This window comes from Montipora capricornis, chromosome 10 (assembly GCF_036669925.1).
Source record: "Montipora capricornis isolate CH-2021 chromosome 10, ASM3666992v2, whole genome shotgun sequence".
Taxonomy (NCBI): domain Eukaryota; kingdom Metazoa; phylum Cnidaria; class Anthozoa; order Scleractinia; family Acroporidae; genus Montipora; species Montipora capricornis.
The window spans coordinates 68,711,216-68,723,715 of record NC_090892.1 but is presented as its reverse complement, the minus strand read 5'-3'; positions in this window follow the sequence as shown (position 1 = coordinate 68,723,715).

Genomic DNA, 12,500 nt, shown 5'->3' with positions numbered 1-12,500 from the left:
CAGTTTTCCAGATACGGAGTGCCCCGTACTCTGAGGACCGACAATGGAGCGAACCTGGTTTCTGCATAAATGGATGGGTATCTTAATGAAATGGGTATCAGGCGTAGACTGACAACACCTCTATGGCCAAGAGCAAATAGAGAAGTCGAAAGACAAAATCGCTCATTATTGAAGGCAATGAGGGCAGCCCAGGCTGAGAAAAAAGACTGAGGACTGGAGATCTGAGTTGAACAAGTACCTCCTGGCGTATCGTTCCACCCCACACACGATAGCCGGTAAGAGTCCAGCAGAACTGCTGTATGGGCGAAAACTGTCAACAAAGTTACTAGAGCTAGTCGCCTTTGATGATTCTGACGAGGCGACACACCCTGAGGTGCGGGATCGGGATGCTGAGAGAAAGCAGAGAGGTGCAGATTATGTTTACAAGAGACACAATGCAGCTGATAAGCCGAATGTAGAGGAGGGAGAGTTGGTGTTCCTTGAGAAATGGAAAGAGACAAAGCTCTCAACAATTTATGAGAAGGAGCCTTATAAGGTGATTGAACGTCATGGAGACCAAATCAAGTTAAATCATCGCAAGGTGCAGTGTACAAGAGGAACATCCAGCGTCTTAGCGAATTGAGGACCCAGCTACCAGCTACTGATCCAGGGGAACCAGAATCTTCAGACCCGGTAGTAAGCAGTGTACCCGAGGAGCCCTCTGGACAGGAAGCCTCGCCCAATTTAACAGTGGAGGCAAGTGCTAATCCAGTTAAGGAGCAAAGACCACTTCAGGCCGAGTTTTTGCCAAGGAGGTCAGGGAGAGTCACTCGACCCCCCGAAAGACTAAACGAGTATGTCACTATGTAGCTATGACAGTGACTTTGCAGTGCCTGCAGGCATCTAGGTAATGTTGTGTTTCTACTAGTTTTCAGTAGATCTTAAAGGACATTAGTTGTAATAAGGTAGCGGGTTGGTAAGCGAAGGAAGAAGGAGAATGTAGAGTTTGTATTTACATCCGGGATCTCTCCAGCGCGGGAATCCGGTGACCGTGTGGGCATAGGACCAGTGATTGTGTAGGAACAGTGTAAACTAGGAGAGTGTTTTCGGTTATTGTTTCGATTCGCTTCTTTGTGATCTGTAAGGATATTACACTTACATTATTACCAACGGATTGTGCCACTTACCTTGAGCCTCCACAACATTTCATGCCGCTCCAAGGATTCGAACCCTCTGACCACTAAGCCCAGGGAATCAACAATTGAACTCTGCTAGACATTTTTTCTGCCAATGAGTTTAAGGCATTTCCAAGCCTTCACGACAACCACCATTTCGCACATACGTAAATGACATAAAGTGAGACTTCACAAAATTTCAGCTCGTCGACACAGTTATATTGCCGACGATGAAACTCTATGAAGAAGTTAAGGGTGGCTAAATTTATCTGAAGAAGAGTGAAAATTCTCTGAGTCCCCAGTGCAACAAAAGCAAAAATCATTTGCAAAAGGTGGGCTCTGAAGGACAAATCGTCAAATATTAAACGAAGTTTATTTCGTCGCTATGCAAAATACACCATAAACAACGCATCATTTTTAGTAATTATAACAAACCGTTTTTTTTTTCTTTCATTACTCAAAGTGTTTGAGGCTATTTTCTCTCAGGTGTATGGAAATATCAGCCCTTGCTAGAACACTAGACAGTCCATTCTGGATGGTGCCATTTAGGTCGAAGTTTTAACTATGATCTGACAAAGGAAAATAATTTGCTAGTAAAGTGATGATGAACTTTCGCCGCAAACGTAACACAACGTTCGCACCGTGGAAAACGGATGGTGGCACAGGCAAATAGAACAACGAAAGATAACCTTGGCAGTTTAACCAAAGAAGAGAACTTGTCACCAAATCATTGGTGTCACTTGGAGAAACCGCTTGTACAAAAAGCATAACCAGTCACAGAACCATTGCCAAAATGTCGTATAAAGTGGACTGCAGACTAATCCTAACTCACAGTTATTGAAAGGTACCTGTTCTAAAATGGGTACTTAGACTTAAATACTGTTTATCAGCACTATTTGAAATGGGTGCTTACACTTAAATACTGCTTATCAGCGCTATTTTTAGGCGGTCTGCAGTTATGGGGAAGAAGACTGAAGTTCGAACTTCAAGATTATGTGGCGCTGAAAATTAATAAAATGGAAAGGAAACGCCCCTTTATCTAAATGTACTACTTGCTCAAATTATAGAACTTGAAGGGGACTGTGCCAAAATAGTCACAAAGTTTGGATTTATCACTACAAACAGACTCCGCAAAATTTAAAATAATATATATTTTTTCAAAAGAAAAAACACTCACAAGAGCCTACCATATGGCTTCTGATCAGTAGATTATGAAATCATTTTCCCTGGCTTTTCAAAGTTTTGTTTCCACTTGCTTTTGTTTTATTACGAATTCGAAGCAAGCGCAAAGGATATAGCAAATAACTAAGCAAATTAAAAATCAACAGTACATCATGTAAAAATAGAACTGTAACCAGGATAAGACATATTAAAAATGTAAAAACGTTCTCTGGTTAGAAAACGGTTAAAAACAATCATGAGCTTTCGGCTATCAGTCTATAGCCTTTAACGAATGAAAAAATTGTAAGCGGGTGGACGGAATATATACGAAAAGGGGTGCGAAAAATTCTATAAAAGTGTAATACAAAAAGAGGTGTGAAGGAGGAGTGAAAAATAATGTGAAAAAGGGACTAATTACAATAAAATGGAGTATTGCCTAGGCAAACGTCCTCGACCCTTTTGTTTCGGGCATCTAGCCTCCCTACCAGCCATGAAGGAAAAATACGGGAAACCAGCCACGTCATAGCCGCGTTAGAAGCTAACGGCTACCCATCGTCCGTTATTTCCACCATTCTTAATAAGAAGCCACCGTCACCTACAGTTCCGCCGCCAGAAGAATTGGTCTCTATGTTTTTCAAATGGGTTGATCCACCTGATACTCACAAGGGTTTTGCATGCCTCCCCTACATCAGCGGTCTAACTGAGCCTCTCACGAGATTACTCCGTAAAAATGAAATCCGTGTTGTCAACAAACCGTTCACAAACCTTCAACAAGAATTCCAGTCTCCGAAGTTCAGACAACCATCACATCTCCAATCCAATGTTGTTTATAAAATCCCATGTAAAGACTGTCCATGGAGCTACATAGGAGAAACCGGAAGATGCTTTCAAACCCGAAAAAAGGAACACCAACGAAATTTAAAGAATTATGCAAAGGGCTCAAACGTTGCTAACCATGCGTGGCAAAACAACCACTCCATTGACTTCGAAAACGCTTGTGTTATTGACAAAGGCAATTACCGCGTTCGAAAAACACTAGAATCATGGCATACAGCAAAAACGTTCGACGCGGATAATAACTCTAAGCCGTTGCCTAGGCAATACTCCATTTTATTGTAATTAGTCCCTTTTTCACATTATTTTTCACTCCTCCTTCACACCTCTTTTTGTATTACACTTTTATAGAATTTTTCGCACCCCTTTTCGTATATATTCCGTCCACCCGCTTACAATTTTTTCATTCGTTAAAGGCTATAGACTGATAGCCGAAAGCTCATGATTGTTTTTTAACCGTTTTTTAACCAGAGAACGTTTTTACATTTTTAATACATCATGTATGTTTATTCCTTTGAAGATAATTCAATATTGTGCCCCCTGCCCTCCTAAGGACATTCATCAATGAACAATGTCCTTCTAAAAAGCTCTGATATAGAAACGTAGAATCGGTTATCATGCACAGTAAGCCAAACCCCAAGCTTAATGCTAACCATTTAAAATCAGTGCCTAGACTTATCAACCACTGGGGTTTTATAAAATACTCATGAAAAATTTAAGCTGCACTAAGTTCATCCACCTCTAGGACCAATTTACTTACCAATATATTAACGTACTTGCTAACAATTGATGGATTTTTGTTGATGTTTCCTACTTTCAATTTCAACCTATTTTAAAATGAAAATGACCTAGGTTGAAATCAAAATTAAAATGAATTGAAATTTAACTTGAACAAGTACTTTAAGATCTCTATGAGAAAAGAATATATTTGTGTCGTCAGCAAAGAGAAGTAAAGTCCACAACCCTTGACACGTTGCACAAGTTATACATGTAAAGTAAAAATAATAGCGGGCCTAATATCGAGCCTTGGTGCACTCCCCACGTTATTTGGTAAGATTCCGAACGGCAACCATGAAATGAAAAAAAATTCTTCTGCTCTGGCACGCAAAGAACATGCAGTTGGAGTTTTTGGTCTTTCTAAGGCCTTTGATACAGTGAATCACGATATTCGTCTTAATCGATAAATTATATCACTATATGGTATTCGCAATGAATGAAAAAGCTACTTCTCAGAGAGAATACAATGGAAATGCAAATGTGAATAGTTAAAAGAAGCCGTCGCTTTTGCATCAAATTCAAACCGAAGATGGCCGAAGGTTTTCGGTCGAATTGAAACGTCTTTTTTTTTAAGTTTTTAGAGAAAGTCGTTTGACGTTCAAAAAAGTCAGTGTCCGAAATTTCTTATGAGTAATTATGCAAACTCCTGAATGCAATTTCAGCATATTTCGTTTAAGATTCAAATATATTGATCAAAACTTTAAATTATGAATTAGAAAAACTGTCAGATTAGTTCAGGGCAAACAAACTGTCTTTGAACCTAACTAAAACAAATTTTATGGACGTTCAATCCTGGCAAAAAAAAATTACGGCATAATGTCTAACGTGGCAAACAATTAAAATTTCTAAAACTACAGGTATAAGTGTAGCATTTTTCCTTTCAGATCTTCTCTTCGTATGCTGTATAACTCAATGAAACTCCTGTATCTTAATTACTGTAATCTAGTTTGGGCACCAAGTTATATATTGTACCTCTCCTATTCTTATCATGTTAATACCCCTCTTAAGTTTCATGTGAGTCAGAGGGAACCTAAGCTCAGAAGTCTTCATGGTTTTTGTTAGGTTTCCTCGCCACTTAAGTCATCTTTCTGCTTTCTTTCATATATTTTATCTTTAGGTCTATTTTTGCAATGGAAAAATAAACAAATAAATCGCTGAATGACACGTGCTTACCCTTTTCATAAGTACTTGTAACATAGTTAAGAACATATGGTAGACTTTTAATCCCACTATCTGCTTTTTGCAGCTACACGATAAGACTTTTATCTAATCGTTATTCTTGATCGCTGTCAGTTTTGTCTGGCGGAAGCTTAGTATGCCAGTTACATAAGTGGAGCACCATGAGAGTTATCTAAACTGATTTACACTTGCATTTAATTGCCTGGTTTATACGCTGCAAGGGCGTAGCCAGTGGTGGGTCGTCATGTGCCCGCCCTGTGCTGAGTACTTTTTCTGTGGATAGCACACCTTTTTCCCCAATTAAATGTTGCTTTTCATCTGAGGAACTACAACAAATTAAAATCTTTCAAGATTGAAAGGGAATACGAAAGGACACAACAAGGATGTCTGTCCCCATCTTTACCACTCAGTAGGGGATCTTTAAACCTGCGGGTGTTTACAAGGAGTCAGTTACACACTTGACTGCAAATTGACTGCAGGACAAGAGTGCATTTCAATTTGCTCCAGGCATCAATTGGAGTGTATCTGACACGTAACAGTAATAGAACGGATCACGTGACCATGCTAAGGTGAAAACGAGCCTGGATCACATAATGCCTCGTAGTTATTGTTTATTGCCACAGATTGTCTCAATATTACTTATACTTTCTATTGGAGTGTAACTTAGACAACTCTGTAAACCAACAGTAAGAAATCTGATCTCGTGTTCATTATAACATGCAAAGGAGCCATTTTTCATAAAGTGCCTTGTGGTATATTTTACACTGCTAAGTCAATTCAGCCAAATGCAAGTTTTTCACAACTCCCTGACAAAAATAAAAGGCATCCTATTCTTTTCCCTCGTCTTCTTCCTCTTCCTCCTCCTCTTCATCATCATCATCGTCGTCATGATCATCATCAACATTATCAACATCAGATGATTCATGATCATCGTCTTGAGCATCACAGCTTCCATCACCTTCAGCATCATTGCAGCTGCAGAGATCGGTATATTCAAGTCCCGCCTCGCGACATTGAAATCTATTAGTGGGAAATTGCTCCTAAATTAGACGGATTGCATTGGCCATAAAACGTTGGAAATAAGTGTCTTAGGCTGGCACAGCAGGTAGACTAATTTCTCACTTTCGGCAGCGGTCTTTGCTCTGGGTTGCGCGATTTTACCCAGATTTGCAAGTGCGGTTACACTATCCCCGTCAGCTTCTGGGAATGCTTTCCAACACAATAGCTTCTGAAAGAAAGAAATGATCCTCCCACTTATCTGGACAATTGAAGCAGTTTTTTTCTTATTGACACCTCTCTGGCAGTCCATGGATTTCGATGTTGACTGAGCCGAGAGTAATCAGCGCCGGTGTTGCGCATTGCACATTGTTAGGTTTGCAGTTAGTCCAGCCTTGGATCTACACAAGCAGTTGCACCTAGTGCACCAAATGGAAAGTTCATTTGTGGCAGGTTTACTGTGTCCTCGCGCCTCTGTTCCACTGCTTTCTTAGATCGTTGGACACCAGACTTTCCTAACCATTCCATCCTTTCCCATGCATTGACATCTATCTGACTGATCTTCGTGTGCCTCTTAAATACGTCTTTATACCTGAGTTTCAGGCTCCCATTGTTACGCTTCGTTTGTGCAAGTTCGCCATTGAAAACTTGTTTGGAAATGTAGCTGTTAGGCATTCTTGTGATGTCACACTTAGTCATTTTTGTTGTAACACTGAGGTGTCTGGTACCTTGTTTTTCATTTAAAATTCAGAATCCCTCATTTGAACTCTTGTCAACCTTTTTATATGCTTCCTCTGTATAAGGTCATTTCTTCAACAGCATACAAAAACGATGGTAGAACTATGGTGTTGTATACTTTAATCTTGGCCCTCAACTTTATGTCATATTATCTGCTCCAGGGGCGCTTCTGTTGAGATCCAAAAGCTTTAGATGCCGCATTTATTGGACGACCTATCTCCATGTCTGTGGAATTGTTATTTGTAACTGTGCTTCCTAGCTACTGTAAAGATTGCGTACCAATGGCCAACGAATCACACACATTGAACTAAACACAACATAAACTTTACTTCACTGGCATGCCATGACACACAAAAGAGCATGGTTTCACATTTCCCATAAGTCTAAGTAAGCCCGCGAATTATTTCCGGTTAAAAGGTTATCAACACCTTACATCCCTTCCTTTCTTTATAAACAAATTATAGTGAAAGGGAAATGTGAACAAAATACACAGTATGAAAAACCGTTCCACACGGGCTGCGCAACTAGAAAGACACTGCCCAGGTCTACTAAACTATAAACTTAAACAAAGTCTACCATAGTTCAACACAGGTTGAATGCGTCAAAAGCGTCTAATTGATAAAGTACATTGTCCTTGTATTTCTCCGGCTTTCTGATTGTCTGTCTGGGTCGTGATGTTAATGTATTTTCTTCCAATATACTTGAGGCAACCGCTGGGCTTACACCCTTTCCAACTGCTGAGCTAACAGCCTTTTCACTTACATTTTCTGTTAACTCCGGTGTATCCTCTGGTGGGTTGTAACGTTTAACAAAAGAACTGTTCTGCCAGTATTCCACGCCCTCTTTCGACCGGACGGTCACCTCACGGCCTCCCTTAGTTTGCACTGTGTATGGCTCACTCTCCAATTTTGCTTCAAGCTTACCAGACGTTTTTGTGTTCTTTAGTAAAATTTCGTCTCCAGGCATCACAGTATTTTCTACAGCACATATGTTGTCGGCATATGCCTCGTGGATCAACTTGTGATTGTAATCATTGTCTCTTACACCCTCATTCAACAGGCTATTAGCTCTCTTCAGCTCTGGAAATTTAGTTTTCAGTTCTCTATCGAACATGAGGAAAGTAGGAGTAACTCCTGTGCCTACTTGTTGTGTGCTCCTGTATGCAAGCAGAAACTTATTAAGTTCTCCCGCCACTCTCTTCCTTCAACTTGAGCCACTTTCAAACCCTTTAGAAGCGTTATATTCTGTCTCTCGACGTGCCCATTGGCCCTGCGGCCACAGCGGAGGAGATGTCCGGTGTTCTATTCCGTGGTCTGAGAGGAACGTCTTAAACTCCTCGCAGCAAAACTGAGTACCATTGTCGGACTTAAGAGTAAAGGGATATCCATATCTTGGAATATCTGTGTCAGTGCATCTACTACTTTCTTGGATGTGGGGGAACGCATGATTTCCACCTCATAGAATCTGCCGAAATAGTCCACGACTACAAACAAACTTTCTCCCGTCGGAAGAGGACCAATCAAGTCTATGGATATATCCTGCCATGGACCGGTAGGTGGTTCCACTCTTTCCATCGGCTCTGGAGGCTGTAACTCCCATACAACCTGACATGCATGACAAGACTTGCAGATTTGATCGGCGTCTAAGTCCATTTTTGGCCACCAAACCTTTGTTCTGAGGCTTGCCTTCGTCTTTACGATGCCCTGATGACCTTCATGAGCAAGACGCACGTAGGACTCCTCCCCTTACAGCCTCCGGTGTGACAATTCGAGTGCCACGCAAGACAAGTTTGCCTAACTCGCATAGCTCATTCCTGACACACAATAACGCATACATCCTACATTGAGACCAGTCCCCACTTAAAATGTACTGTCTCAGGCTAACCATCTCTGGATCAATTTCAGACATCTCTTCCACTTGTTTAGCCGAAAGTGCCACTGGTAGGCTTTCTTGAGCGACTGCCATAACAAAGTCAATCTCCTCTCCGCTTGTGTCTTTGGGGTTGACTTGATTAAGCCTCGAAAGTGCGTCAGCAATGTTTGCTTTTCCGGGTCGGTAAACAACCTTGTAATCATAACCCTGTAACGTTAGAACCCATCGTTCTATACGCGCTGATGGTTTAGAAAGCCTGCCAAAAATGCACTCAAGCGGTTTGTGGTCGGTTTCTAGTTCAAACTGTTGTCCGTATACATAAATGTTAAACATTTCACAGGCCCATACAAGGGATAGTGCTTCCTTTTCTGTTTGGCTGTACCTTCGCTCTACTTCAGTGAGGTTCCTGGATGCATACGGGATTGCTCGCCACTCCCCATCTTGAAGATGAGTCAACACCGCACCCAAACCGTGTGGGCCTGCATCGGCAACGTTTCGTGTATTGCAGTCCTCTCTGAAGTATGCAAGTGTGCTGGCCCCTGCAGCAAGCTCTTTTAAGGTCTGAAACGACCTTCCCTATGCTTCACCCCAAACGAAAGGCTCATTCTTCCTCAGGAAACTTCTAAGCGGCGGCTCTACTTCTTGCGCGAAGTTGGGGAGAAGTTTTGCAGGATACTGCACCAGCTAAACGAATGATCTGACCTCTGAAGCATCTTGCAGAGGACTTGCATTCATAATAGCAGCTACCTTCTCTTCACTGGGCGTAACACCTTGGCTGCTCAGATCATGACCGTAAAATGTTAGTTTGGGAAGGAGAAACTGACATTTCGTTCAATTCAGAGTTAATCCTTTCTCTCCCAACCGCTTTAAAACAGTATGCAAATTCCTGTCGTGCTCTTCAATACCACAACCATGCCCAATCCGATCACCTGCCAAGTTAGCCACACCGCTACACCCCTGAAACACATCAGCAACTATTTTCTGGTACTTTTCGGGCGCTGATGTTATTCCAAACATCAAACGTTTGTATCGGTACAAGCCGCGGTGAGTAACAAATGTTGTAATATCGGGCGATTTTTCATCCAGTTCTACTTGGTGAAAACCCCATTGAGATTAAGTCTTGAGAACACAGTTGCAGCATTAAGATCATATAGCACTTCCTCAATCGTAGGAATGGGGTGTCTCTCCCTCTCTATTCCTATAATCGCTCTGCGCATGTCCACACAAATCCGGATGTCGCCGTCAGCCTTTGGGTCCACAAACAATGGTGACACCCATTCAGTAAGTTTGTGTGACACCTCTTTGATGATGTCCTATGCTAACAACTCGTCCAACTTCTCGTCAACCTTGATTCTCAGTCCAAATGGTAGCCTCCGTACCGGTTGTGCGACAGGTGTGACATTATCTCTTACATGAAGCTTCAGCTGGAGATCCCTCAGCTTCCCAACCCCTGTGAAACGTTCTGCGTAATTCTCACGAATATCAGCACCATTGTCCTCTGTCATTAATGAACATATTTCTTCTTTCATGCAACCAACCCTCTACACTTCCAATCTCTGTGCAATGCTCTTTCCTAGGAGAGATCTGCTTGGACCCTTAACAACTGTGAATTCATCAACACACGTCTTGCCATTGGCCCCACACACAATTTCAGACACAAATGTTCCAGTCACTTCAATAGGTTCCTTTTAACCATAAGCTAACAACACTCTCTTTCTTCATTGGTTCCCAGGTCGTCTGATCAATCACATTGCACGAAGTGCCCAAGTCAATAACTACTTCAGGTAACATAACTCCTCCAACCTTCAAGACAACTTCACTATCACCTGCAAACTCGCCATCTCCAACTGCAAATGCATAGTAATCTTGGGCACCAGTAGCTGAATTTTCTGACACTTGATATGCTCTGCCCCCGGGGGCTTTCCTTTTCTCAGAATCTTGAGAAGGACCTTTGCGTTCCTTTGTTTTGCAACAAATAGCAAAATGTCCAACTACCCACACGTATCGCACTTTTGGTTGCGAGCCGGACAATTCCGATCACGTGCGATGTGGTCACTGTAATTACAACGGAAACTTCACTTTTGCACCCTGACAACCACCAGAATGTTTACCAGACTTATTTCCTCTACCTCTGCCTTGAGCGGTCCCTTTACCTTTCCCCGTATTTTGAGGTTTGCCGAACGAGACAGCATTCACCTGGCTCGACAAGCTTAACTGATCCATAACCTTGACCTGCACATTTACTGCCTCCTGTACACGAGCTAGGTCTTGAGTCCCTGCACCTCTCAATAAGCTGATCTCTTATCGCTTCATCAACAACTTTCAACTGAGGCGCAAAAAAAAAAAAACCTTCCAGCAACACCATACTCTCAGCGAACGATACGATATCCATTCCGGACACTAACGTATAGTAGAGTTCCTGCAATCCTCTAGTATGTAACAGCAACGCGGTTTTCTGTTCATTCTTCGTTATCCCTTTAGCCCCTGAATACAAATTAAATGAGCGCTTCCACAACTTCCAACGAAGGGCGAGAGTTTTCGGGTCTTCCTTCGGGTTAAAGGGAGGGAGACTGGCCACATCAAGAAGCGGAACAAACGCGGCGGCTGGCTGGGTTTGTGTTATCGAAGGTGTCCTCGAAGTCGAGGGTGCTCCGCCTGTCATTATCCTCCTGCCAAATTCCTCAGATCCTCTCCTCACATGTGGCCCAAAATAACTCCTACCTCACAAAACGAATCGAATCCTCGTCGCCTATGTAAAGATTGCGTACCGATGGCCAACGAATCACACAGATTGAACTAAACACAATAGTAAACTTTACTTCACTCGCACGCTATGACACACAAAAGAGCATGGTTTCAAATTTTCCATGAGTCTAAGTAAGCCCGCGATTTCTATAGACTTCCGGTATGAAAACTAGAGTTATTTACAGTTAAAAGGTTATCAATAGATTACAGCTACTAGCACATCGAAGCGCATGTACTAACACCACTGGCTGCTGACTGGTGTTATCCAATGGCGGAATTTGGTACAGTAGTTCCGCTTTTGTTATGTTGATCCTCAGTCCAAATTTTGCAGCAGCACCAGTAACAAAGTCATTTGTTATTTCTTGAACGTCTTCTAGACTAGCGGCAACAAGTGCTGTGTCGTCAGCAAAGAGCAATTCTCTCTAGCGCAGGTCTCTAGTCTTGCTTTGAGATTTCAAGCGGGCCAGATTGGAAAGCTTGCGAACTGCACGAGTGCGTAAATAGACACCTTTGCTCAGGTTTAAACCAACTGTTTCAAGCAAAGCTCCTTAATACAGTGTAAGGAGGGTAGGTGCTAGTACACCGCCCTGTTTTACACCATGGCACACAGGAGAAGCATCACTAACATCCCCACCAACAGTCACTCTTCCAGTCATGCTATCGAGGAATGATCGATTTATAAACTTTTCAGGGTAACCGTATATTCTTAGTATTTTCCATGAGGTCTCTCTGGCAACAGTATCAAATGCCTTTGAAAAGTCCACGAAAACCAGGAGGAGGGCTCGATTTTGCTTAATGGCTTTTTCCTGCAGCTGTCGCAGTGTGAATACCATGTCTGTGGTTGATCATGAGGCCCTGAATCCACACTGACTCTCTAGGAGTACAGCGTCTGCCTCAAAGTTTAATCGATCTAGCAATATTTTGGCAGGGATCTTTCCAGCATGTGATAGTACCGATATACCCTGATGGTTCCCGCACTCACTTCAGTCGCCATTTTTCTCATAACCCAGTGACTATCAGAGCATCTTTTAAGTCCTGAGGTAC